The sequence below is a fragment of the Pezoporus occidentalis genome, unplaced genomic scaffold, assembly GCF_034315485.1.
Source record: "Pezoporus occidentalis ecotype Australia unplaced genomic scaffold, CSIRO_AGI_Poc_V1 ctg2, whole genome shotgun sequence".
NCBI classification, from domain to species: Eukaryota; Metazoa; Chordata; class Aves; order Psittaciformes; family Psittacidae; genus Pezoporus; species Pezoporus occidentalis.
The window spans coordinates 12578134-12589447 of NW_026913855.1; the positions used below are offsets into that span (position 1 = coordinate 12578134).

Below are 11314 nucleotides of genomic sequence, written 5' to 3' on the forward strand. Positions count from 1 at the left end.
CTGGTGAAGGGCCTGGAGCACAAATCTTATGAGGAGCAGCTGAGGGAGCTGGGGTTGTTTAGTCTGGAGAAGAGAAAGGGGGACCTTATCACTCTGTACTACTACCTGAAAGGAAGATACAGTGAGGAGGTGTCTGATTGCTTTCTCCGAAGTAACAAGTGATAGAACAAGAGGTAATGACTCAAGCTGTGCCAGGGGAGGTTTAGACTGGATATTAGGAAAAATTTCTTCACCAGAAGGGTAGTCAGGCTTTGGAATAGGCTGCCCAGGAAAGCAGTGAAATCACCATCCCTGGAAGTGCTCAAAAACTGTGTAGATGAGGCCCTTATTGACAAGATTTAGTGGTGAACTTGCCAGTCCTGCAGTAATGGTTGGACTTGACGATCTTCAAGGTCTTTTCCAACCTAGCTGATTCTATGCTTCTATGATGAAAGACATCACTCTATTTCTGCAGACAGAGAAAGCTAGCTTTTTTCAATTCAACTAACATGATGATAGATGGAGTTGGAGAGCTACAGCCTTGGATGATTAATTAAAAACAGATAAAACAAACAGTTTTGGGTTGGACAGGTGGAGAACAGATTTTCAGGTATCATAGATGAATTATATTATCTCAGTGTGACTACTCATGCAGTTAGGCACTGTAAACTGCAGTTTAAAACTCAACTAAATACATGCAGCATGTTATCGAGACCGTTTTTCAGGGAAGAAAACTGAGACAATGAGGTAGAGTGAATTATGTTCTAAGGCAGGTCAAGAAGGATCCATGAGTTTGTTCCTTGAGCTAGACTGTTCATTTACTGTAAGACTTTAACCAAATCCCTTAGGAGTCATGCTAGAATGGAGATATTGGCATTTATTTGCATGCTCCCTGTGAGAATTAAACAAGAGGTTTTGTACAGTTTCCTGTAAGAATCAGTTACTCTGTCCTCTGTGCAAACTGGAGACACAAAACTATGCATATATGCATAGCTGATAATGGAGAATGAGGGGAAATTCTCTTTTGCATGTGCTAGGCTTCTCACTTCCAGGGAGGCTGAGGAGAGCAAGACATTGTCAGGATATGCAAATAAGGGGGAACGGGAGGAATCTGGGGTGTAAAATGCAAACCACGAGGTTTTTCTATATCTATGGAGATACTGTTTTTGAAAGAAAGTGAGAAAACTGTATTAATGAGGCTCTCAGCCTGTGCTGGGAGAGATCACATCGTGGTCTTATCCTCCCAGTTGAAATATTTACTGTCTCCAAAGCCACAGTTTCAAAGGTAGGCAAAGTTACTTTATCCCTCCCAGCTTGCGATGAACTCAGCTTCCCCCAGACTGCTTGGTGGACCTGACAGCTCAGGCCTGAGCAACTGCAACGATCTTCAATGTGTGTGGCTATAAAATGACTTCTATTAAGTTTTGTAATACAGTTTCAACCTCATACGTTGCATCTGCTTCTACCCAGAAGATTATTTTGCTGGTGTACAGTGTGGTACAATTCACGGATGGGGGCATTTGATAATCATTGTTCTGCTGGATAAGAGGAGAGATATACATATAAAATGTCATTACAGAATATCCTAATTCACTAAAACATGACTTATCCTAACAGGCTGGTAACGAAACATCAGAAAATTAACAGATCATTGCACCTAAAGAGAGGAATGATAATGTGATTTTGATACTACAGTTGGACTGTGGTGACTGGCAGATACAAAATTTTCTAACATATCTTTCAAAAGAAAAATGTAAGTTAACAAAACCCCTAAATTTGGGATAATAACGACACTGTTTTGTTTGAAAATGTCTCATTTTAAGCAGAAATTCTACGTATTAAGATATATATTGAGATACATTCATTCTGAAATAATGCATAAACTGTCTCCTAAATGCGGACTAGGATGCAATGATGTTTGTATCTGTTCACTGAAACAAGCAGAAAGGGTTCTAGAATGTGGGTCTCCTGTCTTCCAGGTTAGTAGCTGTTCTGGGGCAGTGAAGGTAGTCTTTTGCACTTGTCTTGCATGAATTTTTGGTAGACTCTTTGTCTACAAAACATTTTGCTCAAAAAAGAATGAAATAATTTTTAAGACTCAAAAAATCCCCATTTTGTAGTATGGGAAAAATATCTAAGACCTTGTTTTCTTAAGGATATAAGCTTTTTTTTTTTTTTCTCAGATTCTTTGTGATGGTCAGCAAGTCATCTCTCACTGCTTTAATTCTTTTTCTAAGATCTGTTGCTATTCTCCTGCCTCATATTATCTGTATGGACGCTATTCCTATAAAAATTCCTGACTGTATGTTGAACACAGACCAGTGTTAAAGGTAATCACCACCTAATTTTTATTTTGCTTGGTAAATCCTTTATTCTTGCTTTCCTTCCTTTCCTTATAAAGTCTATGAATATGCATTCTGGTGTTCTCTATTTTGTTTAGAGATGCCTTGACAGTATCTGAGATGTTTTCTCATGGGTTCTAACATCAAAACTGAAGGGATGAAGAAATTAGATACTTAACAAAGTCTTCATTTGTCTGTAAAGTTAATTAGTCACTCTTGACCATCAGATTAGATTAAAATTAAATATGGGTCAATTAACACTTGTTACTTTTGTTAGCTTTGTTTATGACCAGTCACACTGAAATTATCACAAGTTTATTCAAGTAGAAATTAAGATGCAGCATTTGCTTTCTTATTTTTATTAAAATCACATTTTTATTTATTTTTCAGATCTTAAATCCATTAATCCTTTATCATTTTGGTAGGATAAGAAGTGTAGATAGGAGGCAGAAATGTAGTAAGTATCACAAAAGAATCATGCCCTTTTTATGTTATAGTATGCATTAATAGATTTGTTTTCCAATCATTTCTTAACTCTAACAGTTAACACATTACCAAACTTTGCACATTTCACATGCATTAGCATTTTGTATTGCATGAGTTGAGTTACCTGACTTTGGAACTAAAAGTTGCACTTGGTTCTTAACCTTGAGTCATATGCTGTACCTAAACAAAAGAGATCATGATCTTGTTTTTTGCTTGTAACCAGTAAGTGAGATCCTTACCTTCTTTCTGGTGACCAGATGCTTTCTCTTTATCAGCTTACTTACAGTACAGTTCCTTTAAACTAAGCAAACTTCTCAGGTCTGGCAGTTCATTCCCCATATTTCTGCTAAGCTAAAAGTCAGGATAAGCTTCCATTTAATTTTGTTAGGAAAACACAGTGCAACATCTAACATTTGCCAACTTGATTATCGCTTTCCCTGTTTTCACCTTCAGAGCTTGTGGGATATTACCATTATTGCAGTGGCAATCACGGAGCCTGCTAATTAGAGCATGCTTTCAACTTATGAATGTAATGTAAAAGCAAACAAACAAACAGAAGACAAACCAAACAAACCCACTCTTTCAGGTTAGAAATTATTTTCAGTGTTTATATGGCATTTTTTTCTTTGAATGCTGCTCTGATTTCCCCACCATTTTTTTTCCATCCTCCCTTTCGTTCCATAATTTATTTTTATTGGTTACAGTAAGACTGCAGGCTTTTCTACAGCTGAGCACAGCTGCTAATGTTTTGCTATTGATTCCACATGTTAGCTCAAAAGTGTATAATAATCTGTTTTAATCGTTGCCTTTGGCTTTTCCTCTTCCCACTCTGAGAAGTGCCCTCTGCCTCTGGCCTGGCATGGCCATAACCAGAAACTGATCCTAATTACATCAAACCACTCTCTGCCAAAATGCCCAAATACCCGTATCGTGTTTGAATAACAAATGTTGGGAGACATAACTCCATCCAGCTCCCTGGAAAATGCTTCAAATTATCAACTGTAGATGTGCTGACAGGAAGAAAATCTTGTGGGCATGGTAAGAGGCTAAGCTACCTCTGGCCCGAAAGGGAATACCTTAGCAGTATGAATGTAATGCTATTTAATTCCCCCCCTTCAAATCCCTGAAGCTCTGAGGAAGCTCCAAATTATAACAGGACTCCTAAGGGAACAGCACATAATCAGCCCTGCTGAAAACATGTTGGATAGTGCTAAATAAATCCCAGGTCTAATTATGTTACTGAGACTGCATGGGGACTGCACATCTGGAAGTCCCCCCAAAAGTCCTATGGTAGTTGCAGTGAAACACAGTCAGTTACTCCAACGCCCAGTGTAGCTCAGCAGCCATCTCCAGGAAGGAGCTGTGAGAGTCCCCTCACAGTGCACAAGTAGCCCACATTAAATCACTGCTTATTTAATCTGTCAAGCTCCTTTCCTTTGGTCTAGGGGGCATCTCCCCAGGCTGGCATGAGAATCAGAGCTGTGGCATCAGACAGGAATGTCTCACCTACTGTTGCTGGGGTGCAGAGCCTTCAGATGCTCCTCAAAAAGAAGCCAGTCCTTTCCCAAGATCTCAGTGTATAGAAGTTATAGAAACAAGTTGGAGTTCTGTCTGCAAAAGTAGAAGCTGGTATTTTGTTGAAGTAAACGAGAACTTTGCCACTGACTTCTCTGTGACTGTGTCTCAGCTGTGAAAACGGCAAGTATTGGGCCAGTTTGCACAAAATGCTCAGCACCCTGCATGATCTTTTCTACAGAAAATGACTGCTTTTTAACTCAGGAGGTGTGCAGTTCCTTATGCTGACATGACTGGCACCTTTCTGAGAAGTCCTTGCCACTACTGACCTGATTTTAAGGTATAAATATAAACATGTATCATCTGGACCAGACCTCACTACTAGGAGCTGACTCAGACTGTATGGCAGGTTTGAAAATAAAACCTTTTATCTAAACAAGAGGCTCCTGAATTTGCTTGTTCTCCTGCGGTTTTCATCAATGATCCTGAAGGAAAATACCAGTGGATGCATATCACCAATAGCAAGAAAATACTATTTAAAGCTATTTACCTTCCTATGTATTTTTGTTATGTTCTGTTTCTTTTATTTGATTAGTTGGTTGCCAGAAAAGAAGATGACATACTAATTACTTTTGTAATTGTTACACCAGTATAGTGCTGACAGTCAATATTACTGTGGTCTGCAGTCAGATATCTGTATTGTTACATATTACTATGCATCAGTGATTCTTGATGATATATGAAGTGAATATTACTGGGTTTTTTCAACTTCCTAAGGAGGGCTGGAAGCACCCTGAGAATGTGAGTGCTAATTATATAGACCACAGAGACAAATTTTTTCTCTTTGCTGAAATATATACATTAGAAAACATAGAAACCAGAAAACCTTGGATGATCAATAGTAGCTCTGTTTAGTGTTTAAAAAAGGTTCTGGAGAGTATTATGTATTGCTGAAACTTATGTAAGAAAAGACATTAAAATGCCTCTGTTCTGTGGGATACATATAGCTATTCTTGATAAAATGCTCCTTTAATGTTATGCATAAGAAATCAGGTCTTTCCTTTGAAGTCAGAAGGAAGAAGTAAGGAATTAAATTTTTTGTTCTCTGATTCCCCCCAAATTTAGATAATGTATGTTAGAACTGTATTAAAAAGAAGATTTTAGTTTCTCAGGTTTTCTTTTCCATGTGCATGTTTTTTTGTGGCTCATTGAGTCTAATTATATTCCTGTTGTCTTTGTCTAGGCTAATTCTACCCCTAGTATTGACTGGCAACAAGTGGAAAAAGCAAGCTGGAGCTTTTGCGTCTCACTTCTCCTGAACTTCACTCCAGTTCAGTGACACCAGCAACGCTTTTGCTGTTGATATTTTCTGTAGTTCTGTTTGGGTTCTGTGCCTGACCGAGCAACAGAACTGCTGGGTCCTTCTCAGAAATGAAATTTCCAAGTGGAAACCTCTGAGGCCTTCACAATATCTCTTCCGGCTAGTATTAGTGGCAATTCATGGTTATAACTATGGTGCAGCAGCACACTGAGGCCTTCAAGAAGTGCTGTGTGATAGTCATGATTCAAACACCCAGTAAGAAGGAGAGTGCCCCAGGTGAAACTAGGTGTGCACAGTATGTCCAAATCTTTCACAGCACTGCTGACCAGCAAGAGTTACAGTACAAGCAGGTACTGCAGTGCTCTTAAACCTTTCAAACAAGGCATGGGTAGCATTCGGGAGCTGTAACTGTGGGTCTGTCTTTTTCCTTGCTGATGCCCTGTATGACAGCCAAAATGAACCAAGGGAAAGCCACAGGACTGCTCTTGCAGATGGTCTCCTCAGAAACCTGGGTGGAGGCATCGAAACTCTCCTCCTCCTTCAGCTCACTGGAGCATGGACTCCTTATTCCCTCTGTCTTCTGCAGAGATGATGTGTTGGTTGTCCTTTGGTGTTTCTTTTCTCGCATCTAAAAAGACTTAGGGAATGGTGACAAGGGTATGGAGACACTTTTGTCCAAGGAATACTGAGATAAGCCAGGGTTCTTCAGCCCAGGATGAAGAGGGCAGTGAGGAGAGGCAGGGGTGAAATACAGGTCTGCCTAGCTCATGGCAATTTTGCGATGTATCAGGTGAAGCCAGAATATCTGGTTCAGAAAAAAAAACAGTGTTTTTTCACAAAAGGCACAGCAATTCACTGAAACGGCCTGTTGCAGGGTGCTGCAAATGCTAATGTTAGCATGGGTTCAAGAACTGGGTAAGTTTGTAGATGAAAAGCGTGATGATCCTGGCAGACACAGAAACCTGTGGAACTGCAGAATGATAAAAGCTGGGAGAACATTTGAAGAAAGTACCTTTGTATACTGCTTTACATACTGCTTTTCCTACTGCAAGTTCCTCAGTATCCACTTTGGCCATTGTCAGACACAGGACCCTGGGCTAAATGCACCCATGATCTGTCCCAGTCCAGCTGCTCTTAGGCTCTCGTCTCGCCATACAAATACCTTAAACCAGGGAAAGTCCACAGGGTACCTGTGGAGTTGCTCAGGGAAGAAAGCAACAGGGTTTCTTTTCAAAACTGATCTGCTCACCAGTGTGTCTTGTGTCATAAACTAGTCACTTTCCCAGGCTGACAACTTCTCACTATTTGCAACACTCTTACCAGGGCCCAGGCTATCAGAAGGGCCCTCATGCTGCTATCCAGTTTGTTAAACAGAAGTTGATTTTATATTTAGTGGTGCATGGAGTGTATAGATGAAACAAATCACTACCATAAACTCAGCAAGATGAATAGGTCCTGTTGAAAACTAGCAAGGAAGGCTGAATGCAAGATTAATATGCAGTCCCAAGTTATGCTTCCCACAACTTCCATTGATTATTTGGAAAGTAAAAAAAAACCAACAAAAAAACCCCAAACAAACAAACAACTATGATTCCTTTTATAAATCGGACTGAAATTCTTGTACAATCATTCTTAAGAGAGGAAAATAATTTGTCTGGGAAGAGAGCTCTTTCACTAGTTTCTGTTTGAGGGGCAAGAGGTTTAAAAGCTTCCTGTCATCACTTTAGGGTTGTTTACTAACAAATTCTCAAAATAAGTACAGCATTCACAAACAGAAGAGTTGTGCTGCCTGGGGGCTTCAACAGTCTAGAAGGTCAACATGGGCAAAAGGAAAGGATCAGCAGCTTTTTAGTTTCTCCCACCTTTGGCTCTGAGGCTGACTTGTAACTATGAATAGGTGACTCTTACTGTGCTTATTGTAAAGGTGAGATAGTAAAGGTCTCTTATCTGGGAATTTGATAGGGAATTGGCATCAAGAAGTTCTTCAAAGTTCAGGGACCGGGTGAAGGATAGACTGTAGCATATGGTGTGTTGTGTGATGCTTTGCTGTTGGAAGATCATCCCTGTGATGGGATGGGTTAGACCTTATTGATTCCTCTGTTTCCCCTATTTTGTACTTACAAGTGACCATTTAATCTTACATGATTTCCTTAGCTGCATAGTAGATGACCTTCTTGAAGAGATGTGCTTTCTGGGTTAGGGGGTCTTCTTATCTGTCAGAAATTTTACAACAGGATGTAAATTGTCTAATTTACACAGAACAGAGAATCACAGTGTCTTCTTTCCCTCCCCAACCAATAAGAAGGGCAGTTATAATTCATTTCCTAGTCTCAATTATGGTTTTGTGTTTGTTTTTTTTTTTTTTATTATTATGAGTTGGTTTTGTTGTTTTTTTTTTTCATTACTGCCTGGCTTTAAAGAGAAAGTACTGACCAAAATATGAATCTATAGCACGTCATCTAAAGGATGTGAAAAATTATATCCTATAAGGTCCAATGCTTTGTATTGATCTTACAGAAGAGACAAATCTCATGGGTCAAAGTTGAAGTGATATGGACAAGCAAAATCAATAATAATTTTAAAAAGAGGAATTTTTTTCCTTTTCTTTTACTAATTCATGAAAAAAAACCACAAGAGCACCATAAGACTTGCACACTATTGATGTTTTACAGATTGCTGTGTTTTTTAAAATTAATTATATTTTGGAAAATATTTTTGCTAACATCTAGTAGGCAAACAGGTATTTTTCAAAGCTGAAATCAAGCATTTCTATCACAATAGACCTGGCTTCTCTTGTGTCATGACTAGTACAAGGTTTTCTGATACCTTGAACACATAAAAAGTACAGCCTTCCTTCTTTGTTCAGTAGCAGAATTGCCAGTGACAGGAGACAAGGAGCTCTGAGATCTCGCGGTGGACCTCATTGAGTAGTTTCTGACTCAGCTGTTCCTCTCTCCCCATGCTTTTCCCCATGCCCTCTGAAGGCAAAAGCAGAAGGTCACAAATATCAGTGCCCTCCTAGCTAGCTTGTTCTCAGTCTGCTACAATAATGCAGTCAGATCTTCATCACCGTGTTAAGAAAAATTAGCTGAATAAGCCTATTCTTTTCTTCCTGAGCTCTTGGGACAGTAGGTCCTAGTGGGGAAGGAATCTACTTAGCCAGGTAGGCTGATGGATGTGGTAACCCTTTAAGCAGTAACCTTCAGAAGTTTCCTGAGGCAATGTCTATGGAAAATGATTTTTGCTACTGCAGATCTGCCTGTATTTTCTGGATGCTTGTCCTTTTATTTACTTAGTCTTTCTAGATGTGGAGAGATCTAGATTTTTCTTTAGTTAACATAAAACCAGATCCCTTGATCTGCAATTTTTTTGAAACCTTTCAATCCCTGAACTAGAGGTATCAGATTTAGAGTAAAGCAAATCTTGTAGTCACTGAGGCTCTTGATCAGGTGTCTGGCCACTGGGTGTGGGATAGGAGGCATACTGTCGTATCTGCTTTTACAAAGAGTCGAAATCTAGGAGAAATCTCCTTAGTTGAAATTATTTCAGAGCTTCACTGGCTCTCAGAGGCTGCTCTGGATTTTGATCTAGAGACCATACACCTGGGTGCTGGGGACAAGGGAGGAGAACCCCACACACCTAATTACAGCCTTTATTGTTATACAGCATTTAAAAACCATTAAACAAATAATTGTTTAATTTCAAAGCTCTTCTAATTGAACATTACTCACACACTCTCCCTTGCCCCCTATTTGCTGTGTTAAAAATCACAACCCTAAAAGAGCTTACTTGAAAGATTCCATAGTCAAGCAGCCACTTAGTCCAGGAGACTCAAAATCCTTTCCCACGAACAACAGATGTGCCTTCAGGTGAAGAGTTACACCAGTGTAGCCAGTGGCAGAATCCAAACAAAAGTATATAGAATCATAGAATTGGTTAGGTTGGAAAAGGCCTTCAAGATCATAGAGTCCAACCATTAATCTAGCACTGCCAAGTCCACCACTAAACCCATGTCCCTAAACACCACTTCTACATGTCTTTTAAATACCTCCAGGGATGGTGAGGAGGAACCACCTCCCTGGGCAGCCTGTTCCAATGCTTGACAACCCTTTCGGTGAAGAGATTTTTCCTAATATCCAGTCTAAACTTCCCCTGGCATAGCTCGAGGCCATTTCCTCTTGTCCTATCACTTGCTACTTGGAATAAAAACCCAATACCCTCCTTGCTACAACCTCCTTTCAGGTAGCTGTAGGAAATCATAAGGTCTCCTCTGAGCAACCTTTTCTCTAGACTAAACAACACCAGTTCCTCAGCCATTCCTCATAAGAGTTGTGCTCCAGACCCTTCACCAGCTTTGTTGTCCTTCTCTGGACCTGCTCCAGCATCTCAATGTCTCTCTTGTAGTTAGAGGCCCAGAACTGAACACAAGATTTGAGGTGCAGCCTCACCAGTGCCCAGTACAGGGGGATGATCACTGCTCTGGTCCTGCTGGTCACACTATTTCTGATACAGGCCAGGCTGCTGCTGGCTGCCTCAGCCATCTGAGCACACTGCTGGCTTATATTCAGATAGCTGTCAAAAAACACCTCAGTCCCGCAGCTTTCCCCAGCCACTCTTCCCAAAGCCTGTAGCATTTAAAAAGTGCAGTGGGAAGTGGATGGAAGGAGTGTAACAGAGCAGATTGAAGTGGAGAAAGAAAAACAATAGGTACAAATTTCTACCAGTTTCCTCAGGCATCCATAGCAGCTGCTTAATGATACATGTATCATTATATGTTGGAGTAGTTGGAGGGCAGAAGCAGACTTGATTACACTACAGACAATTGTTTCACAATAATTCTGGACCATTTTTCATTAGCTGTCTCCCCTCACAGCAAAACAAGGGATAATTTTTTTTAAAAAGAAATCTTATACCTCTAGAAGGTTGTCCAACAGTTAAAGATTTTTAATAATTCATCATGCGAAACATCTTGAGCTAAATACTAAATTTCCCAGCAATAACAACAAAAGATGAATGAAAGGAGCTGAAGTTAACTTGCTCTGATAGAAACAAAAGGGTAAATAAAAAGAATGATGCTATCACTTTTCAATGATTTATCAGTACATTTTTATTACACCCTCCGCTTTGACATGTTTTGTCACTCAGTCTGTTGAGTCAAACCAGTTCATTCCAAGCAAGCTGATTAAGTAACTGATTAAAACAAAGCAGCAGATTTGTCTGCCTATAATCATTTACCATCACACAAGCAATAGGTGGCAGGCCTTATCGGTGAGTGCAGCTGCCAACATTACCTTTTAGGATAAATAAGGACTTTTGGCTTTGATCACCTGGCCTCTCTCATCAGGTCACGAGGTTATATGTCTTAGTGGTGTGAGCGACAACTTCTATGGCAATTGCTGGGTTTTTTTTTGCTTTTAAAGCGCCTTTAAAAAGAGATGACTCATTCAGAATAACATTTAAATGTGAGGCTCTTGACTTCATTAGATGGACTTAATGTATGTAATTATGAACAAGGAAAAAATTGTAGGTGGGGAAGCCTTGTTACTTGTTTTAGGTCTGCTTCCCAAGACACGCTGTGCTTCTCAGGGAAACTAAAGGTCACTAAGGCTTAAGTCCAGGATTTTAAAATCCTGAAAATTATATGGCCAAAATTGATGAGTTCTGTTCAATG

At 39.8% G+C, this 11314-nt stretch overlaps 1 long non-coding RNA gene across 1 annotated transcript; it reads left to right on the forward strand.

Moving 5' to 3' along the window:
* The first annotated feature begins 543 nt into the window (after window positions 1-543).
* On the forward strand, window positions 544-5320 carry LOC134163092 (uncharacterized). The gene is made up of 2 exons (XR_009964565.1): window positions 544-2309; window positions 4253-5320. It is a non-coding gene; the product is annotated as an uncharacterized LOC134163092 (long non-coding RNA).
* Window positions 5321-11314: the final 5994 nt, after the last annotated feature.